Source organism: Varanus komodoensis, unplaced genomic scaffold, assembly GCF_004798865.1.
Source record: "Varanus komodoensis strain SLA01 unplaced genomic scaffold, ASM479886v1 scaffold6_1, whole genome shotgun sequence".
Classification (NCBI taxonomy): domain Eukaryota; kingdom Metazoa; phylum Chordata; class Lepidosauria; order Squamata; family Varanidae; genus Varanus; species Varanus komodoensis.
In genome coordinates this window covers 4637935-4651461 of record NW_025336345.1, presented here as the reverse complement: position 1 = coordinate 4651461, position 13527 = coordinate 4637935, and the positions used below count along the sequence as shown (strand labels likewise).

At 47.4% G+C, this 13527-nt stretch overlaps 1 long non-coding RNA gene across 1 annotated transcript; it reads right to left on the bottom strand.

Annotated features, from left to right (window-relative positions):
• Window positions 1-3128: 3128 nt before the first annotated feature.
• On the bottom strand, window positions 3129-13315 carry LOC123034031. Its single transcript, XR_006416682.1, has 2 exons — window positions 13181-13315; window positions 3129-4232 (listed from the first exon to the last, which is right to left on the bottom strand). It is a non-coding gene; the product is annotated as an uncharacterized LOC123034031 (long non-coding RNA).
• Window positions 13316-13527: the final 212 nt, after the last annotated feature.

The following is a 13527-nucleotide window of genomic DNA, read 5'->3' as shown; positions in this document are numbered from 1 at the left end:
CTAGTCTCTGCTCAGCCATGGAGCCCACTGGTGACTTTGGGGCCGTCACAGACTCTCAGCCCAGCCTGCCTCAAAGGGTGGCTGCTGTGAGGATAAGACTGAGAAGAGGAGGAGGAGAATTGTGTAAGCTGCCTAGAATTCCTTGGAAGGAAAAAAGTTGGGATATAAATATAATTGGCTACCAATTATAGACTAGTTCTTGGGCAAGGTGCTCGAGTGGGTGGTGGCCGGATTGTTAAACCATCCTGAGTGGGTGGTGGCTGCCCCTTAAGATCTGGGGCAGACGCCCTTCTCCAGGAGCCCTCCTTGAAGGTTGTTAGGAGGATGACTACCCAGAGAAGGGCCTTCTCTGTGGTGGGGCCCCGATTGTGGAATACGGTCCCCAGAAAAGTTCGCCTGGTGCTGTCACTTTATTCTTTTTGGCACCAGGCTAAAACCTTTTTATCTTCCCAATGTTTTAGGCTTTGACTGTTTTTAATATGGGTGTTATTGTTGGTTGGTTAAGAATTTGACTAGGCTGCTGTGTTTTATTCTGTTCTGCCTAATCGTTAAACCATCCCAAGACTACAGTAAGGGATGGTCTAGAAAAGTTTTAAACAAACAAACAAACAAACAAACAATAAATAAAATATAGGAAACAAACAGGCACAACTCTGCTTTGCTGTAAATTAATGCAGTTTAGTTGTCAGATTTGCATCAGTGTTCAGGAAACAAATGAAGTGGTAGTCATGGGAAAACTGATTAAAATCAACTCCCTCACTGGCCGGGGGAGAGTTGCTTTGTTTTGCTTTATCAGGTTCCTCCTCCCCACGTCACATATCGCATCTTTTCCTTCAGGCAAATTCTCCGCAGAGAAAGCACAAAACCTCCATGTATGTGTCACGTGCGGATTGTTTGAGCAGGCATGCGTTTTGCTCTATGTGCACGTGGTGTGTGAAACAAACACACATCAGAGTGTGATATTTTCTTGCTTCTTGCAGGTAATCCAAGAAGAACAATCTCTCAACCCGTGTTCAATGGCGGGGTGAAAGAGCCATACGGCACCCTTGTCCCAGTTCATATCTTGATCATTCTACCAGTTCAGTACCGGGTAAAATCTGAGCTCTGGCCACCCAGTTGGAGAGGGAAAAGGCCACAAGTGTCAATGTTTGCTTGATGGCAGGATACACAACACATTTCCAGGAACTGACAAACAGAAATACTGCCCCTCTGTGTACCTAATTAGATTTTTTGTTCCCTTGATTGTGAAGCGTATTCATAGAAGTTCAGTGAGACATGAGCACAGTCTCACCATGGATACTTGCTGGTGCCACTGTCTTTAGGAGAGTAAAAACAGATCTGGCAGGTAGGTGGCACTGCAATGCCTTTTCTGAAATATTGTTCTTACCGAATGTCTGTGTGGGAAAGCTCTGCATTTATTCTGCCTCTTGGAATGGAGCCGTAATTCTGAAACTGTGGACATGTCCCCCACCCCTAGGGGCCCATGGGGACAGGAAGCTGTGTGTGGACAGAGGGGGACAATCCCACCTGCCGAGTGCTTCCCTGCTGCAAATTCTCCTCTTCTCCTTAAACGACTTATCATACAATGGCGTTCTCTTAAACACAGTTGCCTGTATCGTGTGGTCAACCCATTCGCTCCTGTTCTAAATCAATAACTGGAAAAGCCAGATGTAGTAGGTGTATCGCATGTCCTGGTCAATATCCTGTTTATCGAATTCAAAGAATACTAAAATAGCCAGGAGGCAGATATTTCCACTGCAGAAGTCCACAGAGATCCACTACAGAAGTCAGACTGAGATGTCCTAGACCAGACATGCTATCATAACAATCCTAGCTTCAAAAAACAGCCTCATCTTTTTTAAAATTATTCTTATTATTTTGCTTTTGGGCTAATTCCTAGAAAAACAAAGGCCATTGCCTCTGCCACCTCTCCAGCAGGCTTTGAGGGTAGGACAGTGAATAGAATTGGACCCCACCATTACACCCACAAAAATTGTTGGAGTCCCTCCAGCCTAAATTCATACACCAATAATTATAATTATATTTGACTATGTGTTATGTCTAGGGTGGCCATGAAACCTGATTTACAGAGGCAGCCTTTTCTAAAGCTGTTCTGAATTTGAAGGGAAGTTCAGTCCATCCAGCTGAAAGCTAAAGAACCACAAGAAGTTGGCCATCAAAACACAACATCTGTATCAATCAGATACAAAAGTAATCTGGTTGCAGTTCTTTCTGCCATGGTGAGTTGTATTGCACTGATGTTTAAAATAGGATTATTTATACAATTACATATGTATCGATGTAAACTTGATGCAAATCTGTATCCTCCTTAGGTGATACATTTCTTCTTTCCTGGTGATGTGTAAGTGGTCACTGTGCTCACGGTCCAAAGGCATATTATTTTCATCATTACTCGGGGAGCAGTTGAAAACAGCCTTTGTATCCTTTTTAAAAGGCTTTCCAATATAAACACCCCCATTCAGAACTGACTCATCGGATCAAAGAATATAAAAGGCCTGAAAAACGAAGCCATCTTTTTAGCACAGTGAATTGCTCCTCTGTGTCAGAAACTTTTCAGTATCCACAGCCTTGTTGGGCTCATGCCAGCAGGGTGGAAGTGCGGGAGGATGAACATTTGTCCTCTTCTTTCCTTTTCTGGAAGGGCTTTCAACCAATTCCCCTCCAATCGCAAGCAATGGCAGGAAATTGTTTGCATCAGCTTTAGTTGGGTGGATTGGAGGAAAGGAAATGGAGGCTTTAGATTTGGAGAATGTCAAGTTCCCCTAAATTGCCCGCACTATGCCAATATCTGCCCCATTTTACTTTTTTCCCAACATTGGCATCTTAATCTTGAGAAAATAAAGAAAATGGAAGTTTCTATAGGATCCTGAGGTCCGATGTTCTTCTCTGAGGGTGGACCCCCCTCTCTGCCATTGGAGGAGAGAGCTGAGCAGCTCTATGGTTCTTGGACAACCTGCCAGAGACCAGAGGATTGCATAATATTTCAAGCAACGGGTTTTCCAGATGGATTCTCTCTCTTTTTTGCAATTGGTATTTTTGATCTCAAATCCAATGAAGATATGCTGAGTACACTAAAAACCTCTGTTTTGATAATTAGAAGCTACGCATTTTTTAATCATGGAAGATAACTTTATTAAATATTCTACATTCTCAGTTTGTCAGATGTTTTGGAAATCACAAAGCCATGTTCAAATGCAAGATGGCTTCATACAGAATACCATCAATAACATGCTTCTGTCCTCTAACAAGTTCATGAGGAGAACCTGTGGTATCATGGCCATGGAGAGAAGAGCAGTGTCCCAACACCCTTCTGGTGGGCTTGTCGTGAGCGGAGCCGGCTGGAGCCGGGGGTCAGACTAGATGGCCCAGGAGGCCCCTTCTGGCTCGCTTTCTTTCTATGTTTCTATGTTCTTCTCCCTCTCTTCCTCCAAACTTCTGCTTTCCTAATTTAGTCATTTCCTCCTTGTTATTTGAACTTTGTCTGACATGTGGCACATATAACCATTGATGTCTCTTGGAGGCTGGGGCAAAGGAGAAGAGAGTCTGGGCAGGCAAAAGTGCATTCAGGGTGAATACTGGGGAACTCATGTGCTAAAAGACTCTGCTGGGAGAATGGAGGCTAAGGTTTATCTTAGAGCTGTTATTCAGGAGTCAAAAAATTCTCCAATCTCCAGTCCATGTCTTTTTCTGGTTTCTTGGAAGAATCCTAATTGATTGACAAGGGGTAGACAAAAGCTTTTGTCTTCTGGTTGTAGACATACAAACACACAGGTATACATTGACACTCACCCCCATATACTTCCTTGTGGAAACACACACCACACATTACAGTGCAGTGTCTGACACAAAAATTCAAGTACTCACAACTGGAGTAAACTGCATAGAAAACCACCTTGCCCAGACTGAGATAACGTGCCTGTTAGATGCAACAGTTTCAAGCCATCCGTGAACCATCTTGGGTCATCCTTCTCTACATTCAGTTTCATAAGAAAGCAGTCCTGGTGCAGGAAAGGGCACATCAGAAAACGGCATGGGGTGCAAAGGGCTACATTCTCTTCTGCACTCTAGCTCCTTAAACAAAGGGATTTGCCTCTAGCTCCTTAAACAAAGGGATTCATAGATCTCTCTTGGGAAGGATGTTGGCCAACCAGAGTCTTCGGCAGCAGGACAGGCTAACAAAGGATGAAGTATCATGAGGTGGGCTCAGATTCCTAGAGGAGAAAGACAAATGAAAGTCAGAAGATTATTTTATAATATTTACATATTATTTTATTATATGGCTCATCCGATGGTCCCTCCACATACCACTGTGATGGGGCTAAGAGAGTACCATGTGGTTGCGATTCTATGCAATTACAGCAGCCAACTGGAGAGCACCACAAATAGCTGTAGGAACCAAAGCTAATGCAGGACCCCCAAAGGCACCTCACCAGAGACCCTGGTGAGCCCACCCCAATAGCCTCCCATGTCAAAGCACCCACAGTAGCAAAGAAGGCACCCACCAAGTCCTGGGGGCAAGTTGCATTGTCATGAGCAGAGCTGGCTGGAGAGGAGGTCAGACGAGATGGACTGGGAGACCCCTTATGCCTCGCTCTGTTCCTATGTTTCTGTGTCCACATTCTTTCACACACAGCCATGCACAAGCAGGCTGTCAGGGAGGTCCAGCAGTGCCCCTCATCAAAAGCCATTTGCAGGATAGTGGTTAAGAGGTGTTGCTTGTTGCCACATGCGTCAGAGCATCCTCCCAGCCAGGCGCTTGAGTCCTTTGACAATGCAACAACATCGTCAGCTCTGGAAAGGAGGGCCTGACATGGTGCCATCCGTGCATTGCACAGCACAGTGCTTGGGAGCCAGCCTGCCTGCAGCCCGGGATCAGGTGACTTGAAAGACTGCCTTCTCCCACACAAGTCTGCTGAGTTCTCCAGCTCTTCTGGAGATGGCCTTCTCTTGAGCCCACCCCATTCAGGGATGCTTGGGTGGCAATCTGGGGGAAGGTCTTTTCAGCAGCCTCTCCAGGCTGAGCAACACTTATAGCATGAACTGGTTGCTGGCTCAGCAAGGCAGGGAAGGGTTCAGTGATAGAGGGGTAACTGTTAAAAGAGTCCTGTGGGATGCTGGCGCCAGCCAAGGTCGCAGGAGGATCGGCTGGACTCTTGGTATGCAGGAAGGAGAGATACTGTAAATCACACCCAAGGACTGGAGATTGCTGCGATAAGGCAGCAACCCTAACCCTAACCCTACACCTGGGATCAAGCGTGAGCCGTCATCTCCAGGGTCACCTGACCCATGTTAGGGGGAGTAAAGCTCAGGGCCTGAAGAGGCTCAGCCTTCTTCTTCAAGGAGAGACTCTGTTCTTGTTCGGACTCCGTGCTGAAGATTGCTGTGCTCCCCTGCCCCTGTGGCGGGACAGCACCTGTGCATGCAGCTGAGGCTAGGCTGAGCTTTGCTATTTTATGTCTGAGGGGGCCAGCAAGGCCTGGGAGTTGGGGAGTCTTTGGCTGGCTGTAAACTTGTTGCTGCTCTCCAAGTTCCCCTTCCCTTTCCCTTCTACCCCTTTTCATCTGTTTAGCTGTTTTAGTACCCTCCAACTCTATATTTTATCCTTTTAATAAATCCATTGGGGGATTTATTGGAATGCAATAAATCCCCCAATGCTTGGGTTGTCATGTGCTGAATCCTGTGTCTGGGGCAGGGCTCTGAGACCAGGAAAACACCAGGCAGGGTTTTTAGCCCAGCTGGCCAGGGGAGTGGGGAATCCTGGGTGGCTTTCCAGGACGACAATCTCCAAAGGGAGGCCACAGCCAGCCTCTCTGCGGTCCTTCTGCTAACAGGCAATGGCTGCTCTGTCCAAGAAGGCCTGTGGCCTATGAAGGCATCTGCTGTGTCGGGTGCTGTCATGAGTAGGTCTCCCTTTTTCTCTTTCCCGCAGTTCAAAGTGAAAGGCTTCAGAAATGCATTAAATTACTGAGTGAGGCTGGTTTTGCAACACAGGGTGAGTGATAATTAAGTTGCTAACAAGCAGTATCTATCAAAGCAGGAATCTCTCGGACTGGGAGACTTAAGTCTTGCCCAAGTCAAAGTTTGGTTCCAAACTGAATCCCGCTCCTCTCTTTCCTCTCTAAAGTGGTAGGTTCTGCCCTCAGGGAGGTTCAAGTCACTTATGGGCCGGATAATGGGAACACCGGGCATTGCTTAACTGGTCCCCTCATTTGGCTTGATGACGATCCATAGGGTTGATGGATTCACTCCCCTCCTCCTTTAATCCTCCCTGTGCTACAGTGTCTCCCTGAAAACCAGAGGTGGTCTGGTTTTCACTGGCCACATGGGACATGCCGTGGATTTCCTATCTTTTAATATATAGTGTAAAGGTTTGTTTACAAGCCTTACAAGCCTAATCATGTATGAAAATCCCTAAGCATTTTTATATATGTCTCCAGGTACATGCAATTTTGTATGCATAATGCCTAATATACACAAGTAGGGAAGCAAGGTTCCTAATTCAATGCATTTTAAATGTGAAATCCCCTGAAATATGCATAATTGCACAGAAATTTTGATTAGAGAACCCCATTACAAAACTTGCAGAAGTGTAAATTTCAAAGGAGAACCAAGTTTTAGTTTGAAAAGTAGTTCAAAAGTGCAAGATTTTCTAAAGTTGCATTAAATTTAAAATGCAAACTGAATGAATTAATCATTCATTCCTACCCTCAGCTCATGAGCTGGATTAGCTTACTTGCATCTGCCAATTGCTTCATCAGGCAACTCCAAAATTAGGGACAAAAGCCCTGCCTGTGTTAGGAGGCAGATCTTGTTGTAAGTCAGGGAACACCCTGCAAGCTTACTTTGCTCACACTTTGGCATCCTGTCTCATTATTCTAGGGTAAGTGTGCAGCAAGATCACACAGTAAGGCAGCAAGAGTGAGAGAGCACAAGAGAGGGAAAGAGCACATGAGATACAAAACCCCAAAGATGTGACGCAAGATACGTGGTGTGTAGGAAATAGGAGAAACAGTCAAATGGTGAGTCTTGGAGGAAATGATACAGTAAGAAAAAGGGTAGTGACAAAAAGATTTATGCTCAGTTACTAAAGCTCTTCTCCTTCACCACAGCCTCTAAAACCAACCTGAATGCACAGCTTGCTGGCCTCAGAGAAGCAACGCATGTACCCGATGGGTCCTTGCAGGAAGCCTCCCATTGGATGGCATTCATGGCTGCTAGTGAGCTTATAGCCAGGGCTGCCTAACCAAGTAGGGCAGGGCTGGTCCAAGATGTTCTGGTGCCTGATGCAATGGACCAGATGGTGGCCTCCAGCCCACATCCAGAAGCTAGCCTGCCTAGCCGCTGAATCTTCCTTTAACTCCAGTGTGGGACTGCTTCCTCCACCAGAACTGAGTCCGGGAGGAGGCATCCCCCAGGGAGTTCAGGAGGAATGGCTTGGGGTTCTGTCTGTTCAGCATCTGCCATCTGAGGCTGCCGCCTCCCTCTGCCTAACGGGAGATCTGGCCCTGGATCAGTGAAGGGAAGCAGGCTTAAATCCATACTCAGTTCTATGACAGTCTCTTGCAGACCTTTGCAACCTGGACATCTGGGAGCAGCTATCCATGACATCTGGCGAGCACCATGTTTTTGCAGGGCACCCCCCTCACTTTAAAAAAAAAAAAACACCTATATGTCACTGTGAAATATAAAATCCGCCCCAACCCCACAAAAGCCTCCTTTTATTTCACTGATACCTTTAAACCAGAGGCACATAATCTCTTCAACCTGATTGCACAAGCTCTGGGTGGTGGCAGGACCAAAGCAAAGGGATGTCATCTGAAATAGACAGTAAGCCGTCCAGAGGCTTTTGGTAGTGGGACAGCGTATAAAAACGTTAAATAAATAAATAAGAAGTGCCAGTCCATTAGGTATTCAGGCTCTTCCTGCCAGTCACTAAGCCTTGGAAGAGGCATTTCAACCTTTCAGCATGGGGAAAACACTGGACAAAACCTGGGCAACCACCACAGGGTTGACAGCCAAGGGGAAGGGGATCGGACCAAGAAAAGGAGGGGTGGCCACCTGGGAAAGCCAGAGGTCCAGACTGGCACCCAGCAGGAGGACTCCCAAGGAGTGAGCCCAGTCTGTGGCTGAATGCGGACTTGACTTTCTGGGCATTCTTTCTGTGCATTAATGAACAGTTGATGAAAAGGAAGTTGGTCGTTGGAGGAGCACTGGCAGCCAGGGTAGCGTGGGAGCGGCAGTGTTGGACTGGGGAGATCTGGGTTCTAGCCTCCCGCTGGACCATGAGGCTCACTGGATGACAGGGCTCAGCCTCACCTGCCTCACCAGGTTGTTGAGGTGAAGAGAACATGGAGTGGAGGAGGATTAGGGTGGCCATCTTGGGTCCCTTGTTGGAGGAGAAGAGGTGGAATGTAAAATAGTGATGGTGATGGTGATGTGGATATTGAAGAGGAGAACACTGAGGATGGGCTGATGGAAGGGCAGTCAGGGGCCTTTGGAGGTCCATCAAGGTTGCCGCTCACCCTTTCCCAGGCCAGCTGTTAGGGCAGCCTTCTTTGGAAGAGATGGGAGCAGACCTAGGAGGAGACGGAGGGCTGTTGCTTGCCCAGTCCCTGAGCCCATGACCAGGTGTCGGAAGAGACGAGCTACCACTGAGAGGGCTTGCCGAGGGCTTGCCAGCTAGCTCTCCTCCAGCGGGAGCCACCCTGAGGGTGGATCCTCCAGTGGAAATGAAAGGGAAGGAGTGGGGGGAAGTTTCCAGGTGGGGTTCAACTGTCTCTCGCTCTTTACATGAACAGAGGCTGTTGCTCAGCTTGCTCGCGGGCTTTAGAGCTGCACTGCCTTGTTAGCTGTGAAGCACCCATCAGGATCTGCATTCCAAAAGACTGTCTGGTGTTTTGAGGCCCAGAGCAAGAAAGGAAGGGCCAGGCTTATGACAACTCAGCACCAGCACCAGCACCACCATTTCCCTGAGCTTAACAGCTCCACCCTAAGTTACAGGCACATCAAGCAGTGCTGTCGGGCATGGAGGCTCGTCCTCTTTTCCCATGCCCAGCCCTCATCCCCTTTCTTCAGAAGCCATTACTCAGCCGCTAATTGCCTCCCCCGCTGCTTTTAGACCTCTGCGACGAATGCCTTTGAGGGCTACTGGCTTTCACACTGAGACTCTGGGGCCCAGGCACTCATGCAGACAAATCTATTCCCAGATTCAAGGTACCCCACTAGCTTGTTCTGAGGAAGGAGAAGGGGAGGCCACCCTCCAGAAGCAGCTGCTGGCAGGCAATGCAGTTTCAGGCCTCTAACCACACCCCCGCAGCCAGAAATGCTATTTGCTTGTGATCTTGCACAAGGTTATTAGTGCCCTGTGTGAAGCTGGCATAACAATGGTATCGGAGTTCAGGCAGTCAGGTAATCTCTGTTTTTTCAATCCCTGTGACACTGTCAATAAAGTAAAGGCAGAGCGGAAAGAGCCAGTTATCAGCAGGAGAGGGTCGTGGGACGGTATGCAGAGGTGACTCTGACCTTAGCTTGCGAAGCCCTGCCCTGCTTTTTCAGGCCCACAGCAAATAATAACTCGATTGTAGCCCGAATTCATGACTTTCTTCATATGATGCAGACCTGCTTGCCGTTGTTACTGCAGATGATGAATATGTATGGGAATAGGAGATCATAATGCAATTCCTGCAGCGTTAGGGAATTCTTGCTAAAGGAAGGAAACACTACATCCCCAACCTGTCAAAAAGCACAGAAGTGTTGCCCGTGATGGATCATTTGAAAAGGCAGTGACTAAAATGCAGTCACCTCCGGGATAGTTGCTCAACAGCCAAGTGACACCTTCGAGAGCAGGCAAAAGGGGAATTGTGGAGTTAGTTGGAAGGAACGGCTTGGCTGGAAATTTCGCAATGAAGTTTCTTCTCCACTAGAAATGCAGAAATGCTCTCTCTCGTGCACACGCACACATAGATACTCCAAATGAGGTACAGGACTTCCCTTTCCAAACAGCAGACCACAAGGACTCTCACGGGAAGCAAAAGTCCACCATACCAAGGCAGCAGGCCTCTCACGCGGTTTCACGCTGTGTTGCTCTGGAACATTCTGAGCACACCGAAATGGGGTGGCAAGATTTCTCCTTGACAACGTGACCTGTGATAATATACCTTGTTCCACAATGAATGCAAAGGCCATGTGGGGACCTGCACTGCCTAGTCAAGTATCTAACAATATTGCATCAGATTGGCCCTTAATCTAGACCTTGCTTAGGCTGTATCTTTGGGCTTGGTCCTTTTTGTGATGTGTAGGTAAAAATGTGGTGGGGACATCGTTTCTTCCTCCCCCATCACAATCTTAAGAGGCACATCCCGGCAGCAACGGATCCCTAGGAGCATAGGAAGAGCCTCGCTAGATCAGAGGAGGTCCATCTCATCCAGCATTCTAGTCAAACCATGGCCAACCAGCTGCTCAGGGAATACTTACAAGCAGCACACGAGGGCAACATACCCTCCTGTCCTTATTCCCAAGTGACTGGCATTCCCAGGTAACTGGGCCTACTTCAGTAGAGACGTCAGAGAAATCTACATCAGACTCTAATGAGTTTAGGGAAATGTGGAAAACATTCAGCACAAATGCAATTTCCCCCATTGGCTCAAGCATGAAAAATAAGCATTTTGGGGGGATTTGGGCATTTTGGAGGAATTTGTATATATTTTTGGAGTGCAAAGATCTGCAAGTGACTTTGTTTATGGACACATTTCTCCAAAGTACATTTTTGTCAATGAGCTTATGATGGCGCTTAAGGCCCCCAACGTTCCACAACATGGAGGCAGAATTGATGTTACAGTGTTTGTGGATCTCTGTCGGTCAGTAATCCTGGAGGTAACATGCAGCCATCGGCCTCCCTGAGTGCCATTTTCTGGCAGAAAGGTAGGATATAAGTTCAATGAATGAATAGTAGCCACTGACAGCCTTATCATTTGTGAATTTCATTCCCCTTTAAAATTATCCAAATAGGTGGCCATCACTACTTCTTGTGGCAATGAAGGCCATAGTTTCAGTGTGCTGTTGTGTGGAGAAGTATTTCCCCTATCTGTTCCGAATCTCTCACCCACCAACTTCCCGCAATAACTTCAGGTTCCATTAGTATTTTTATTAAGGAGGGACAGAAATGTCTCCCTCTCCACTTTCTCTGCACCATGTATAGTTTTGTCCACCTCCCTGAAGGTCTGCACAGTTTTCTATGCCTTTTTCTTAAGCTAAGCAATCCTAGCTATTGTAACCATTCCTGACAGGGGAGTGGCTCGTCTTCTGCTCGTTTTAGTTGTCCTTTTCTGCACTTTTCCCTGCTCTACAAGATCATTTTTAGGCACAGTGACCAGAACTGTACACCATAGTAGAGTGGTCACCCTCAGCATCATAAATATTCTTTTTTTAATGGAACCTACCATATTTTTCGCTCTATAAGACTCACTTTCCCCCCCTCAAAAGGGGAAATGTCTGTGCGTCTTACAGAGCAAATGTGTGTGTGCCCGATGCCCGGGATGCTGCCGGCCCGCCTGCACCACGTGGCACCACCTGGCCGGCACGCGCTCAGTGCGCCCTGCTCCGCCCCCCTCCTCCAGCGCAGGTGAGAGCAGTTAATCACAGGTCAGTGTGTGTTTTCAAATGGCAACCCATCTTTTAATGAAGCCCATGGGGAAGTGATGGGGAATGTGCCTGTGATTATCAGGAAGCTTTCCATGGATCCCTCCTCTAAAAACTAAGTGCGTTTTATGGTCAGGTGCATCTTATAGAGCGAAAAACACAGTATTTTCCTCTGTTCAGTGTTGGAGGCTAGTGAGAATAGGGCCATTTCTCTCCTGTCATGTAGCAAGAGAAAGGCTGTCGCTGCAGAGTGGGAAGTTCAGCCTTTGTCTGGGGAAGGTTTCTGGTGACTGTTCTTCATGGAAAACCTTTCAGGGAATGTTTCCAGCAAGTCCGCAAGCACGGAATGCAGGAGAACATCTGTGGTGTAGCTTTGTGGCCCTAATACAGCAATTCGCCCATGCAGGACAAAGTGACCCTTCACCAAGCTCTGATACTGACATGAAACTGGACTGCTCTGTCTTTCATCTTCTCACAGGCCTTGTCTTCCCTGCAAACAGGCTCCTGGGATTTCTCCACCAACACTTCGGCTTCAGGGGCACGCCTCCAAGGCATATGTTCAGCTTTCCACACTCTCTGGCACAGAAACACTCAGGATGAACAACAAGCCAACATAGAGATCATCTGTGGCAGCAGAAACTGCTTTTTAGTGTGATCCCCCCTGCTCATTGGCCTTCCTAAAACTTCCTAAAGCTAAAGGCCCTGTGTAGCTATTCTCTCTCTCTCTTTCTCTTTCTCTCTCTCTCCCCTTAATGGAATGTCTGTGGGGCGGTGAGGGGGAGGGATGCAGTGGTGGGAAAACACAGGCATGTTGGGAACAGAGGAGGTCATCATCTGCAGCCCCCTTAAATTATGTGGCAGGATGATTTTGCAAGAAAAACTTCATACTAGAGAGCATACAGGGGGAATCCACAAGATTCAGGGTGAAATTCCCACTTGGCCTTGAGGCTCACTGGGTGACTTTGGGCCAGTCACAGACTCTCAGTCTAACCTACCTCACAGGGTTCTTGTAGTGAGGATGAAATGGAGGTGTGTAACCCAGCTTGGGCTCCTCACAAGGCAGGGTATGAGTGCAATGCAATAGTAGTAGTAGTAATTATTATTATTGAAGGCAGCTTTGTCCACAAGAATGGTAGCCCTGCTATCACTATAAGAAGTGGGGGAGGGGAAGAGAGAAAGTCAGAATGATTTGGATCCACCTGAAAAAACATCAATATTGTTCCTCTTTTCCTTGAGCACAGCCTGCTCAAACCAGTGTAGGGTTCCCACAACCCTGTGCCTTTGACAGCAGGGTGACATATCCAACATGGCATCCAATATGGCATCCAACTGGGGCAGCTTTTGTGAACATGGAAATAGCAGGCAGCTGTAAGAGAGGCGTGGGCCCTCTCTCCAGTTGGGAAAAAAAAGAAGGATGTACCTTAATCCTGGGATTTCTACTTGCCACAGAACAAAGTGAATCCCTTTAGGGTATCTAGAGGACTTTTGATCTCTTTCACAATAGGACTTCCCAGGTACTCACCCAAGTGGTACTGTTTTTGATCTTTCCCCGGCAGGCATCTAACTGTGTCCCTCTGTTCTCCATGGCTTTTGGAACAGGACAGTCAACGTTATGTCACAATAACCATTGTTCATGCCCTGGCCGGCTTGCAGTTTAGAGACAAGGTCCAGAGCTGCAAAGGTTCAAATGAGGAGAAAGAAAGCGTGAGAGATCTGTCAGTGATCCAAAACAACATCCTTAGCAGATAGATAGATAGATATTTTCTTCAGGCTATTGCCCTGCTACATCTCAGCACGTAATGACAGCCTTTGCTCCATGAGCTCTGGTTTATGTTGCCCAGCTCCAGATTTGGAAAGAGCAGGGGAGGA